This window comes from Oryctolagus cuniculus, chromosome 8, assembly GCF_964237555.1.
Source record: "Oryctolagus cuniculus chromosome 8, mOryCun1.1, whole genome shotgun sequence".
Taxonomy (NCBI): domain Eukaryota; kingdom Metazoa; phylum Chordata; class Mammalia; order Lagomorpha; family Leporidae; genus Oryctolagus; species Oryctolagus cuniculus.
This window is the reverse complement of record NC_091439.1, coordinates 82383847-82396330: the sequence shown is the minus strand read 5'-3', so window position 1 is coordinate 82396330 and position 12484 is coordinate 82383847.

Genomic DNA, 12484 nt, shown 5'->3' with positions numbered 1-12484 from the left:
ATGAATTGCCCTTCTGATGGAGTGTCTGGTGGCTCCTTGGTATTTTCAGGTAACACTTTGTAAATATGCCTGTGGAGAGTTGTAAAATTTTAGGACAATGGGTCTCAGCTGGCCCTAGGCTTCTATGGCTCAGCTGAAATGAGACTATGCGCATAAAAACATTTGAACTAAATAAGGAACCTAGCCTTGAATTTACTTAAAGAGTGTGCATTAGATAAGTAAACAAAGATCTGGCTTAAGGAAATGGGTAGCAAAATCAGACATTTAGTAGTTTAGTGTAAGAATCTATAAATCTTTGCTTTAAAGGATATTATGTAAGTGATATATTTCAGAAAGTGGAGAAAATGTATATAAATAAATTTTCCTTAAAGCTCTTAAACTTTAGATTTCTAAATTATCTAACTGCATTTTATTGTCCTGGCATATAACTATAAAATCAGGTGTATACGTGTGGGTTTTATAGTCTCTGTCCAGACACAGGCCTGTCCATGGTTGCTTCCTTACCATGGTCAAGTGCAGGGGAGGAGGAGAGGGGCCAAGCCAACTGTGTATTTTGCTACACAGTGATTCTATTCCATGTAAAATAAGTAGCCCAATGAGGCATAACGGTTAGGATGGGAGAAAGTTTAACTTCATGGTAAGCACTGGATATGAGGAGGGAAAACTGAAGTAGTTTGGGGTTAAATGAGTGTCAGAACCTATGAGATATAATGAATAGTGCTTTTAAAGAATTAATGTGGGAATTTGAACTTACAGCATCACTGCCAAAACAACCTGGGTAAGCATTGAAATTAGTTAATAAGGACAGATTTTTATCTGTTGCATTTTTTAAAAAGGTTTATTTGAAAAGCAGAACAAGAGATGGAGATAGAGAGAGGTCTTCCATCCAGATGGCTGCAACGGGCCAGTGCTGGGTCAGGCCGAAACCAGGAGCTTCTTCCAGGTCTCCCATGTGGGTACAGGGGCCCAAGGATTTGGGCCATCGTCTGCTGCTTTCCCAAGCGCATTAGCAGGGAGCTGCCGAGACTCAAACCAGCACCCATATGGAATGCCTGCAGAAGGCTTACCTGCACCACAGTGCCAGCCCTTATCCACTGATTTTTGAAAATAGGTTTCAGAACCAAGTCTGAATTGTTTTTCTCAGAGAAACTACCACGAAATAAACAGGGTGTACCTCTGCTTCTCCATCTAGCTCCAAAGGCAATTTAAGTTCTTAAATTGCACAAGGTGGAGGATGGTTAGTCTGTGCCCATGGACACTGTATGCTGAGGTGGCCAGGTATTTAGTTTCCAGGGTTACGGATTTCCACTCACATTTGCAGACTGGCAGTGGGGAGGCGGGAGGAGTTTAAACTGTTGCTGTTTCAGTTACTACTTCCTATGTAGTGTTTTATTATTTTTTTTTAAATTGCTAAGCATACTAGCAAAGTTTAATAAAGAGTATACCTGACAGACCAGGTGGGCATCTCAGTAAAGAACTGAGAGCTCTTTGCTGGAATTGTAACCTTGGAAGCTTTTACATTGTTCATTTTTAAAAATTGATTGTATTATTTTAAAAGATTTATTTTTATCTGAAAGAAGTACACAGAAAGGAGAGAGAGAAGAGATCTTCCATCCTCTGGCTCACTCCCCAGATGGCCCAAACAGCCAGCGCTGGGCCAGGCCAAAGCCAGGAGCTTCTTCTGGGGGTCTCATGTGGGTGGCAGGGAGCCAGGCACTTGGGCCATTCTCTGCAGCTTTTCGCAGGTCATCAGTAAGGAGCCGGTTCAGAAGTGGAGCAGTCGGGACTCGAACTGGTGCCTGTATGGGATGCTGGAGCCACTGGCTGTGGCTTTACCCGCTGTGTCACAATGCTGGCCCCTACTTTCGTATTTTGTTAGAATTCACTGGGGTCAGTGCTATGGTGTAGTAGGTTGAGTCTGCACCTATGGCTCCAGCATCCCACATGGGCACGGGTTCGAGTTCCAGCTGCTCCACTTCAGACCTAGCTCCTTGTTGAGGGCCTGGGAAAAGCAGCGGAGGATGGCCCAAATGCTTGGGTCCCTGCCACCCACAGAGGAGACTGAGGCAGCTTTGGCCTGGCCCAGCCCTGGCTGTTGCAGCCATCTGAGGAGTGAACTAGTGTATGAGAGATCTCTCTCCCCTCCCCCCAACTCTTCTTCAAATAAATCTTTAAAAAAATGTTTTAGGGGCATAGCGTGTAAAGCTGCTGCCTGCAGTGCCAGCATCCCATATGGGCGCCAGTTCCAGTCCCGGCTGCTCCACTTCCAGTCCAGCTCTCTGCTACGGCCTGGGAAGGCAGTAGAGACCCGGAAGAAGCACCTGACTCCTGGCTTTGGATTGGTGCAGCTCTGGCCATTGCGGCCATCTGGGGAGTGACCCAGCGGTGAGCCTCTCTCTCTCAAATAAATATTTAAAATAAAATTTTTTCTAAGTTGTAGATGTCCTCATACAAATAAGAAAAAAAACATGGCAGTTTCAGCAGTCATGAAGAGATGTGCTCGTGTCTTCAGTAAACCTGGTAAAGGACAACATGTAAAGCGGCGTCAGCCAGTGCTGTGCCAGGCACTAGAGGGGTCCCTGTGTCGGATTTGCAGGGCTCCTTTGTCAACACAGCCTAATATCCACCAAATCCACTCTTAATAATGTCAGTCTTACCAGTATTCTTTTGGTGTAATCCCAAAATGGTGAAATGGTAACCATTTGGATACTGGCTGCTGATGAAACTCACATTTCCGCAAGTTCGAGAAACCTGTACTGTATATAAACCTCACTGATTCTCAGGCGGGAATCTCGTCGGTAAAGCACGATAATGACTAACTTCACACTAGGCAAGGGAAAGCACACACGCCCGTTCCTTGTCCCTCCTCCACCCTTCCTCTTCACAGAGCAGTGTTGCATGTAGTACATGGAAGGGAATGAGACGAGTGGCTCTGTTTCGTTTCTGCTTTATCCATTTTTTCCAGAATACACGTCATTGACTTGACCAAGTAGTAAGCTTAAGACGAGTGGGACTTCAGATGCTAAAGACTGAGAGGAGTGAAGCACGTGGAGTCCCACAGCACATGGCGGAGAGACGGAAGTGGGAGCTGGAGTAGGAGCTTACAGGCAACACCTGCTGGCAGGTGCAGGCAGAGGAGCCGACTCAGTCATGCACTGGGTCGCGTTCAGTCAGCACACGCCAGGCTTCGGTACCTGCAAAACTAGAAGCAGATGGCCAGTAAATTCGTCACGAAGTAGTCGACAGCATTTGTCAGGAAACACAAATTGTAGTGCAAGGTTTTTATACTGTGCCCACAGGTGTCAAGAACAAAACCTGGAGGGGTGCGTAAAAAGCTCCAGCAGTGACCTCTCCACGGAGACCAATTTGAAGAGCTATTCACACGCCGCTGTGAGAGCGGAGAGGCCAGGGGAGAGGCCGTGGGGCCTGGTTTTTATCTAAGGAAAGGCGCACAGAAGGAAAGAATTTGTTACCCACCCCCTTTCTCAGCTAGGACAGCAAGAACACACATGCCTGGCTTCTTGCTTGTGCAAGGAAGATGGAATTAAGTGTACAGACCTCCACGTTGAAACCGCTGTACCACGCCTGCCACAGTAAGAAACGGTGCTGCCGAGGCCCCCTAGGCCTTTAGACCTCTCTCATGCTAGATGCCAAGGGACTGCCTCCACCGCCCTGCCCCCAGCCTTGGCAGTTAGCAAGGATCAGGACTCCAGCCACTGGGCAGTGGGGCACTACAGCGCATCGTGGCACTCGGTGGCAGGCTGGTAAAACTCAGCACTGGGCGGGTCCGAACGGCTTGCATCCCAGACCAGTGCCTGTGGAGCGAGCCCCTGGGACCTTCCCTGTGGCCCCCGCTGATGGATCTTACATCCCAGGCAGCACCACTGTGGCTGCTAGCAGCAGCCCCAAGTCCTAAGTCCACCTCAGCAGCAGACAGCCAACAGCAGTGTGGGCTTTGGTTCTGGGAATGATCTAGCATTGTGGTGTTGGTAGTCACGGCCCCGTCTCCAGGCCTACCCCAGTCCCAGGCAGAGGTTTGCGGGATGGACGGCCCCTTTGATACCCAGTTCAAACACACAGTGGTGGGCTTGGGACACATCTGAGCTTGAGGCATTCTCTAGTGCTGAACTGAAAATAAACCAACAGTGACTCTAGCAGATAAACTGATGTAGGCTCCCTTTAGTGCTGAAGTGGCCACATGCTCAGAGAAAATTTAATGCTTGAATTTCAGCCTTAGAAAAGAGTAGACTACCAAGACTGGAAAAAATGCCCTAATCATTAAACGCACGGATGATGTGCTGTGCCCACAAGTGTCAGGGGCCGGCGTTGGGCACGGCAGGTTAAGCTGCTGCCGGCAATCCTGGTATCCCATTTGAGTGCTGGTTCAAGTCCTGGCTGCTCCACTTTGGATCCAGCTCCCTGCGAATGTGGCTGGGAAAGCAGAAGGTAGCCTGAGTACCTGGGCCCCCTGCACCCAGGAGGGAGACCTGGATAAACTCCTGGCTCCTGGCTCCAGCCTGGCCCAGCCCTGTCTGTTGCAGCTATTTGGGGCATGAACCGCAGATGGAAGATCTCTTCTCTCTGCTTCTCCTAACTCTGCCTTTCAGATAAATAAAATCTTTCTTTACAAATTGTCAGTCTATGGCTTTATATGGAAAACTTCACCAAAACACTGGTAGAACTCCTGAGTTCTGCAGCACCCAAGATGATGCGCCAAATTCCATACTGTTATAAACCCCAATAGTCAGTTATCTCAAAAAGTGATCAAGAAAGCAATCCCATCGCTACAAGATACAAAGAAAATCCCTAGAATAAACCAGAGGTGAAAGATCTTTACAATGAAAACTATAAAACACTGATGCAAGAAATTAAAGAGGAACACAAGAAAATAAAAAAGACATCCTGTGTTCCTGAAGTGAAATAATCAAATGCGTTGTTATCCAACGCATTTACAGATTTGCTAGAATTTATCAACATACCGATGGCATTTTTCATAGAACTATGTTCTGAATAAACCATGAGTAGCCAAAATAATCCTGAGCAAAACCCGAATACATTCCACTGCTTTTCTTATAAGATACACTACAGGGGCCAGCACTGCGATGCAGTGGATAAGCCACAGTCTGCAGCAGGGCCAGCATTTCATAAGGGTGCTGGTTCAAATCCCCGCTCCTCCACTTTCGATCCAGCTCCCTGCTGATGCGCCTGGGAAAGCAGCAGAAGATGGCCCAAGTCCTTGAGTCCCTGCACCCACATGGGAGACCTGGGAGAACTTCCTGGCTCATGACTTTGGCCTAGCCCAGCCCGGTTGTTGCAGCCATTTAGGAAGTGAACCGGTGGATGGAAGATCTCTCTGTTCCTCCTTATCTAACTATGCCTTTCAAATAAATAAAATTTTTAAAAAGATATATTATAAAGCTGTAATAATTAAAACAGCATGGTGCTGGTATAAAACCAGAGAGGTCAGTGGGACAGATGCCTACAGTAAACCTGTGCATCTATAGCAAACTGAACTTTGACAAAGGTGTTAAGAGCACACAATGGAAAAACACTTTTTGATAAATGGTGCCAAAAAAATTGGATATTTATATGCAGAAGAGGAGCCAGCACTGTGGTGCAGCGGGTTAACGCCCTGACCTGAAGTGCGGCATCCCCATATGGGCGCTGGTTCAAGACCCGTTTGCTCCACTTCTGATCCAGCTCTCTGCTATGGCCTGGGAAGGCAGTGGAGGATGGCCCAAGTGCTTGGGCCCTGCACCCGCATGGGAGACCTGGAAGAAGCTCCTGGCTCCTGGCTCCAGATCGGGGTAGCTCCAGCCGTTGCGGCCATCTGGGGATTGAACCAGTGGATAAAAGACCTCTCTCCCTCTCTTCTTCCCCACCCCCCCCCCGCCTCTCCTTTCTGTGTAACTCTGACTTTCAAATAAATAAATAAATCTTTAATATACTATATATACACACACACATACAGAAGCATGAGAGTACACCCTCACTTCTCACTGTGTAGATAAGTCAGCCCCAAGTGAATCAAGACTTGCAGCTAGCAGGAGAAATAGAGAAAACGCTTTAGGGCACTGGGATGGGCAAGGGCTTCTTGGATAAGACCTCAAAAGCACAGGAAACAAAAGCAAACTAGACCAGTGGGATTGCATAGAATTACCTGCTGAGCAGCAAAAGAAAACACAAACAGTGGAGTGGAGAAACACTGTACAGAATGGAGGAAAATATTTGCAAGTCCTAAATCAGACAAGGGATTTTAAAAAAGGTGGAACTCAACTCACTAGTAAAACCGCCAATGATCCACTTTAAAATGGGTAAATATGAGTAGAGACATGTGGACAGGATGGAGGGAGGTTTCTCAAAAATCAACAACAACAACAAACGAAAAATAGAACTTCCCTGTAACCCGGGAAGCCCCACACTGGGTACCTCGCCTGCGGAGATGAAATCTCTCAGGGAGACACCTGCACCCCATCTTCACTGCAGCGCTGTTCACAGCGGCCGAGACGTAGAAGGGACACACAGTGCACCAGCCTGAAGGAGGATGTGGTCTCTCCCACTTGTGGCATCAAAAATGTACTTAGGTCAGTATTGGTGCTCTTCTGCACAGTAGAGTAACTGTAATAACAGCTTACTGTTATTTTTCTTTGAATGCATTCTAATCACAAATAACCACCCTAAACAATGAAAGCTCATCCACTCCTGATGGGAAAGACAGTTTGAGAACACCAGAACTTTCTACATTTAGCTATGCTTTGGCCCAGAATTCCTTTTTTAGGAATTTATTCTACAGGATATTTGAAGACTACACACATAGGTGTGTGCCAAGATCCCCTTTAATATGGCATTACTTTTTGTGTTAAAGAATTATTTTATTTATTTGAAAGTCAAAGTTACACAAAGAAGGAGAGGCAGAGAGAGAGAGAGAGAGAGAGAGAGAGAGAGAGGTCTGTCATCCGGTGGTTCACTCCCCAATTGGATGCAATGGCCGGAGCTGTGGCAATCCAAAGCCAGGAGCTTCTTCTAGGTTTCCCACACGGGTGCAGGGGCCCAAGGACTTGGGCCATCTTCTATTGCTATCCCAGGCCATAGCAGAGAGCTGGATCGGAAGTGGAGCGGCCAGGACTCAAACTGGTGCCCATATGGGATGCTGGCACTGCAGGTGGCAGCTTTACCCACTACTCCACAGCGCTGGCCCCTGTATGGCATTACTTTTAATAGCAGAATACTGGGGTGGGGCGGGGGAGGGGGGAACACTTGTGTCCATGATGGGAGAATTTTTTAAAAATTAATTTATTTGGAAGTCAGAGTTACACAGAGAGGAGAGGCAGAGAGAGAGGGAGGGAGAGAGAGAGAAAGAGAGAGAGAGAGAGAGAGAGAGAGAAAATGTCTTCCATCCGCTGGTTCACTCCCTAGATGGCCACACAGCCAGAGCTGAGCCGATCCGAAGCTAGAAGCTTCTTCCAGGTCTCCCACGTGGGTGCAGGGGCCCAAGGACTTGGGCCATCTTCTGCTTTCCCAGGCCACAGCAGAGAGCTGGATAAGAAGTGGAGCAGCCGGGACTTGAACCGGCGCCCACATGGGATGCCGGCACTGCAGGCAGTGGCTTTACCTGCTACTTCACAGCACCAGCCCCTATTATTTGAATAGTTATAATATCCTTATTACATAATATTTTATAACCAAAATATGACTGATGTAGAGGTGGACATACAAGTTTTAGGAGATGTACCGAATTTAATGGCTGTTAACTCTGGGTAGGAAGGAATGAAGTAGCATAGCTGTTCCACTTTTTGCTTTATAGGCTTTTGTAGTCCCCCCAATTCTGTTTATAATTCAGTTTAAAGGTCGGCACTATGGCTCAATGGCTCTGCCTGTGGCGCCGGCACACCGGGTTCTAGTCCTGGTCGGGGTGCTGGATTCTGGCCCTGTTGCCCCTCTTCCAGGCCAGCTCTCTGCTGTGGCCAGAGAGTGCAGTGGAGGATGGCCCAAGTGCCTGGGCCCTGCACCCCATGGGAGACCAGGAGAAGCACCTGGGTCCTGGCTTTGGATCAGCGCGGTGCACTGGCCGCAGCACGCTGGCCACAGCGGCCATTGGAGGGTGAACCAACGGCAAAGGAAGACCTTTCTCTCTCTCTCTGTCCACTCTGTCCAAAAAAAGAATTCAGTTTAAAAGCAATTTTTAAAAATTACCAAGGTAAGGGGTTAGCATTGTGGCACCACTACCACCTGCGCCACTAACATCTCATATGGCTGCTCCACTTTATTTATTTATTTATTTGAAAGGCGGGGTTATAGAGAGGCAGAGGCAGAGGCGGGGGTGGGGGGAGGTCTTCCATCCGCTGGTTCACTCCCCAGATGGCCGCAAAGACTGGAACTGGGCTGATCCGAAGGCACGAGCAGGAGCTTCTTCCAGGTCTCCCACATGGGTGCAGGGGCCCAAGGACTTGGGCCATCTTCTCTACTTTCCTAGTTGCATTAGCAGGGAGCTGGATCGAAAGTGGAGCAGCTGGGACTCGAACTGGAGCCCATATGGGATGGCAGCACCACAGGCAGCGGCTTTATCTGCTACACCGCAGCTCCGGCCCCTGGCTGCTCCGATTTCCCTCTAGCCTTGCTGATATGCCTGGGAAAAGCAGCAGCATATGGCCTAAGTGCTGGGGTCCCTGCCACCAACGTGGGAGACTTGAGTGGAGCTCTTGGCTTCAGGCTGGCCCAGTGCTGGCCACTGTGGCCATCTGGAGGGTGAACCAGTGGACGAAGGCATCTCTGTCTCTCCCTCTCTTTCAAAATAACTCTTCAAAGAAATAATACCACGGCAGCTCTCACAAGCCTGTGGGCTCGGGACCTTGTGTGGAACACTGCAGCAGCTCACATGCTTCCTCCCTCGAGGTTCTTTTGAAGTCCTCATTTGCAATCCGGGGTACAAGTTCAACTACACCAGGAGTGTCTTCAAAGATGGAGGTCTGGGCCGGCGCTGTGGCATAGCAGGTAAAGCCGCTGCCTGCAGTGCCGGCATCCCATATGGGCACCGGTTCGAGTTCCGGCTGCTCCACTTTCGGTCCCGCTATCTCTTCCCTGGCCTGGGAAAGCAGTACAAGATGGCCCAAGTCCTTGGGCCCCTGCACCCGCGTTGGAGACCTGGAAGAAGCTCCTGGTTTAGAATCGGTGTAGCTCTGGCTGTTCTGGCCAGTTGGGGAGTGAATCAGCGAATGGAAGGTCTCTCTCTCCCCCCATCCCCGTCTCTGCCTCTCCATCTCTCTCTGTGTAACTCTGACCTTCAGATAAGTAAGTAAATTTTTTTTGGAAAAAAAATGGAGGAGTTGGGAGGTGAAGTCAACTAAAGGCACCTTTCTCTGGGCACTTAGATGTGGAAAACCAACTGGCGCTCACCCGAACAGTACAAATGCCCACAGAAAGATACACACACCCAACTGAGATTCTCCTTTCTTTTTTAAAGAATTTATTTGAAAGGCAGAGTTAGTGAGAGGGAGAAACAGAGGTCTTCCACCTGCTGGTTCTCTCCCTGAGTGGCTGCAACAGCAGGGGCTTCTTCTGGGTCTCCCATGTGGGTGCAGGGGCCCAAGGACTTGGGCCATCTTCCGCTGCTTTTCCAGGTGCATTAACAGAGAGCTGGATTGGAAGTGGAACAGCCAGGACTCGAGCCGGCGCCGGGTCAATCCTCTGGGCCACAACAGCACTTTTTTTTTTTTCTGGACTGAATGTGTGTGTTGTGGCTCAGAGGATAATTCACAGGAATACTTAGAAGGCAGCAGATATGAAGCCCATGGTCGTTTGATCCTCCTACACACTAAATAAGGCGGAGAGATGCTAGCACTGGGCTCCAGTACAACAGGGTCATCTACAGCGCCTATCCAGAGCAGGCAGCCTTGTAAAGCCAGCCCGCCCTGCAGTCTGCCAGGAGGGCAGGGGCCTCCATTATCAGAGCCTCGGTGTCTCACCGCAGTGTCGCTTCCAGCGGGGTGTGGCCTACCAGGAAACCACTGATGCTGAGTCCTGCTCCTAAGGCGAGACAGACCAGACAGCACAGCTATCTAGTCAGGACGCAAGGAAAGCAGACGAGCCTTGGACTATACTCTGGTAATGACCCACTGGGCTTTAAGGTGGCGTAAAGTGGACTTGAAGGCTCTAAGTACCAAAGAAATGACTTACTTAAAAGTGGCGGGGGTGGGGCACTGGTGTCATGGCGTGGCTGGTGAAATCATTCCTGTGATGCCGGCATCCCATGTGGGCACCGGTTTGGGCCCCGGCTGCTCCGCTTCTGATCCAGCTCCCTGCTGATGCACCTGGGGAAGCAGCAGAGGATGGCCCAAGTGCTGGGGCCCTGCACCTGCGTGGGAGACCCAGAAGCAGCCTGGCTTTGGCCTGCTCCAGCACCGGCCGTTGCGGCCATCTGAGGAATGAACTCATGGATGGAAGAGCTCTCTTGTCTCTCCCTAACTTTCAAATAAACAAGTCTTTAAAACAAGAAGAGTGGCCTGGGTTGTGATACATTACATTCTCAGTCCTGGTGAAGAACAATACTGAGTCCAGTAATGCTGGCTCCGAAGGGGCGGGCTAACAGAACGACTGTAGGTGTGTAGCACAGAGACACGGTCATTGACCTCTCAGAGTTGTGGGCACTGCCCCGTGGCAATGACAGTTGTAAACTGTATTACTCATCGCAGAATCGAGAGTAGACACTCCAAGGTCTCTGGTAGGCAGATGTCTGCCTACTTGAAACTAAAAGCATAATAAAAGCTGAAAAGCGAGAGAGAGAGGGAGAGATTTGTGACGTAATAAATCGCTGGTATCTGAACAGATAAATCAGAAAGGCAAAGCTGCCCTTGGTAACCGGAATGGATCTGCCCCTTTTCACTGCTTACATCTCCTTCCATCTTCATCAACGGAACCCTGCCTAGCAGGGAAGTCATTTCACCCGAGCCAGGAGAAAAACAAGCTTCCACTGAGACCGGTACTTGAACACGCTCGAGTACTGGTCACAAAACCCCTGCACTGAAGTGGCAGCTTCAGCTGAGAGAGGAAAATACTCACGGGATTAAGAAGAAATGCACACATCAGAAAGCCACCCCTCACTCATCAAACAGGCGGAATTATTTTTTACACCTTCTGTGCTCCAAACACAATACTCGGGGTGGTGAAGGAGACTCTGTCCTTGATTTAACTTTTCTCTGGGCAATCCGGCAGTAACACAGGCCTGTGAAGCGCACTCCTATTCCTCAGCTCCCAGGAGGTAACTGATCTGAACCAGGCTCATCGCCACGGGGTTAGATCCACGCATGGGGAACAAGGCAAAGCCCGCTTTTATGAAGAACTCTGGTGACCCCATCTTAAGCAAAGACCCAGATTTTTTTGTTTTGTTTTGTTTTGACAGACAGAGGGGACAGTGAGAGAGACAGAGAGAAAGGTCTTCCTTTGCCGTTGGTTCACCCTCCAATGGCCGCCGCAGCCAGTGCGCTGCGGCAGGCGCACCACGCTGATCCGATGGCAGGAGCCAGGTGCTTCTCCTGGTCTCCCATGGGGTGCAGGGCCCAAGCACTTGGGCCATCCTCCACTGCACTCCCGGGCCACAGCAGAGAGCTGGCCTGGAAGAGGGGCAACCGGGACAGAATCTGGTGCCCCGACCGGGACTAGAACCCGGTGTGCCGGCGCCGCAAGGCGGAGGATTAGCCTAGTGAGCTGCGGTGCCGGCCTAAGACTCAGATTTGACCTAGCTTCTAGATGATGGCAAATACAGGAGAGGAGTGAATTCATGGACCTTAAACTCAATTAAATCAATGCTTCAAAAGGAAACTGTAAAACAGTTTGATGACAACTGCAGAAGTCTGAACATGTGTTGAATTGAGACAACGATGTTATAATGGGGATTGTGGCTACACTGGGAAGTGTCTGGGAGATGCACACAGAAAACCAGCAACTGCAACTCACTATTCAGCACAGATACACACATTTATAAAGAGAGAGAGAACATGGTAAAGTGTCAACTGGTGAAAGGAAGTGGTAGGCATGTATGGAAACATTGTACTATTCTGTTTTTCTATACTTGTTTTTGTTTGCATTGTATCTTTTACCCTATAATCCACTATTAGGAATTTATCCCAAAGAAAGAGTTTGAATTTGCCCAAATATTTGTTTCAGGCATGGTCATGGAAGCATTCTTTGTAGGTAGCTGGATAAAATCAATTGGTACAACCATACCTGAATGTATACTACTGACATTTAAAGTGACATAAGACATGACATGGAGAGTTCTTACAGGAAAGTTTAAGGACTTGGAAGAGATTTGATGATTTTCAAATCCTGTTACCTATGAGGTGTCTTCTCTGTAGTTTCTCACTCAGAACACACACACTTTCCCCACTCTTGCAATGATGCCTTGTATGGCAGGTACTGCTGAGTGGTCAACTTCACCACAAACCTGTTCGTTCATTAGGACCAGTCAGTACAAGTGAAAACTGATGTG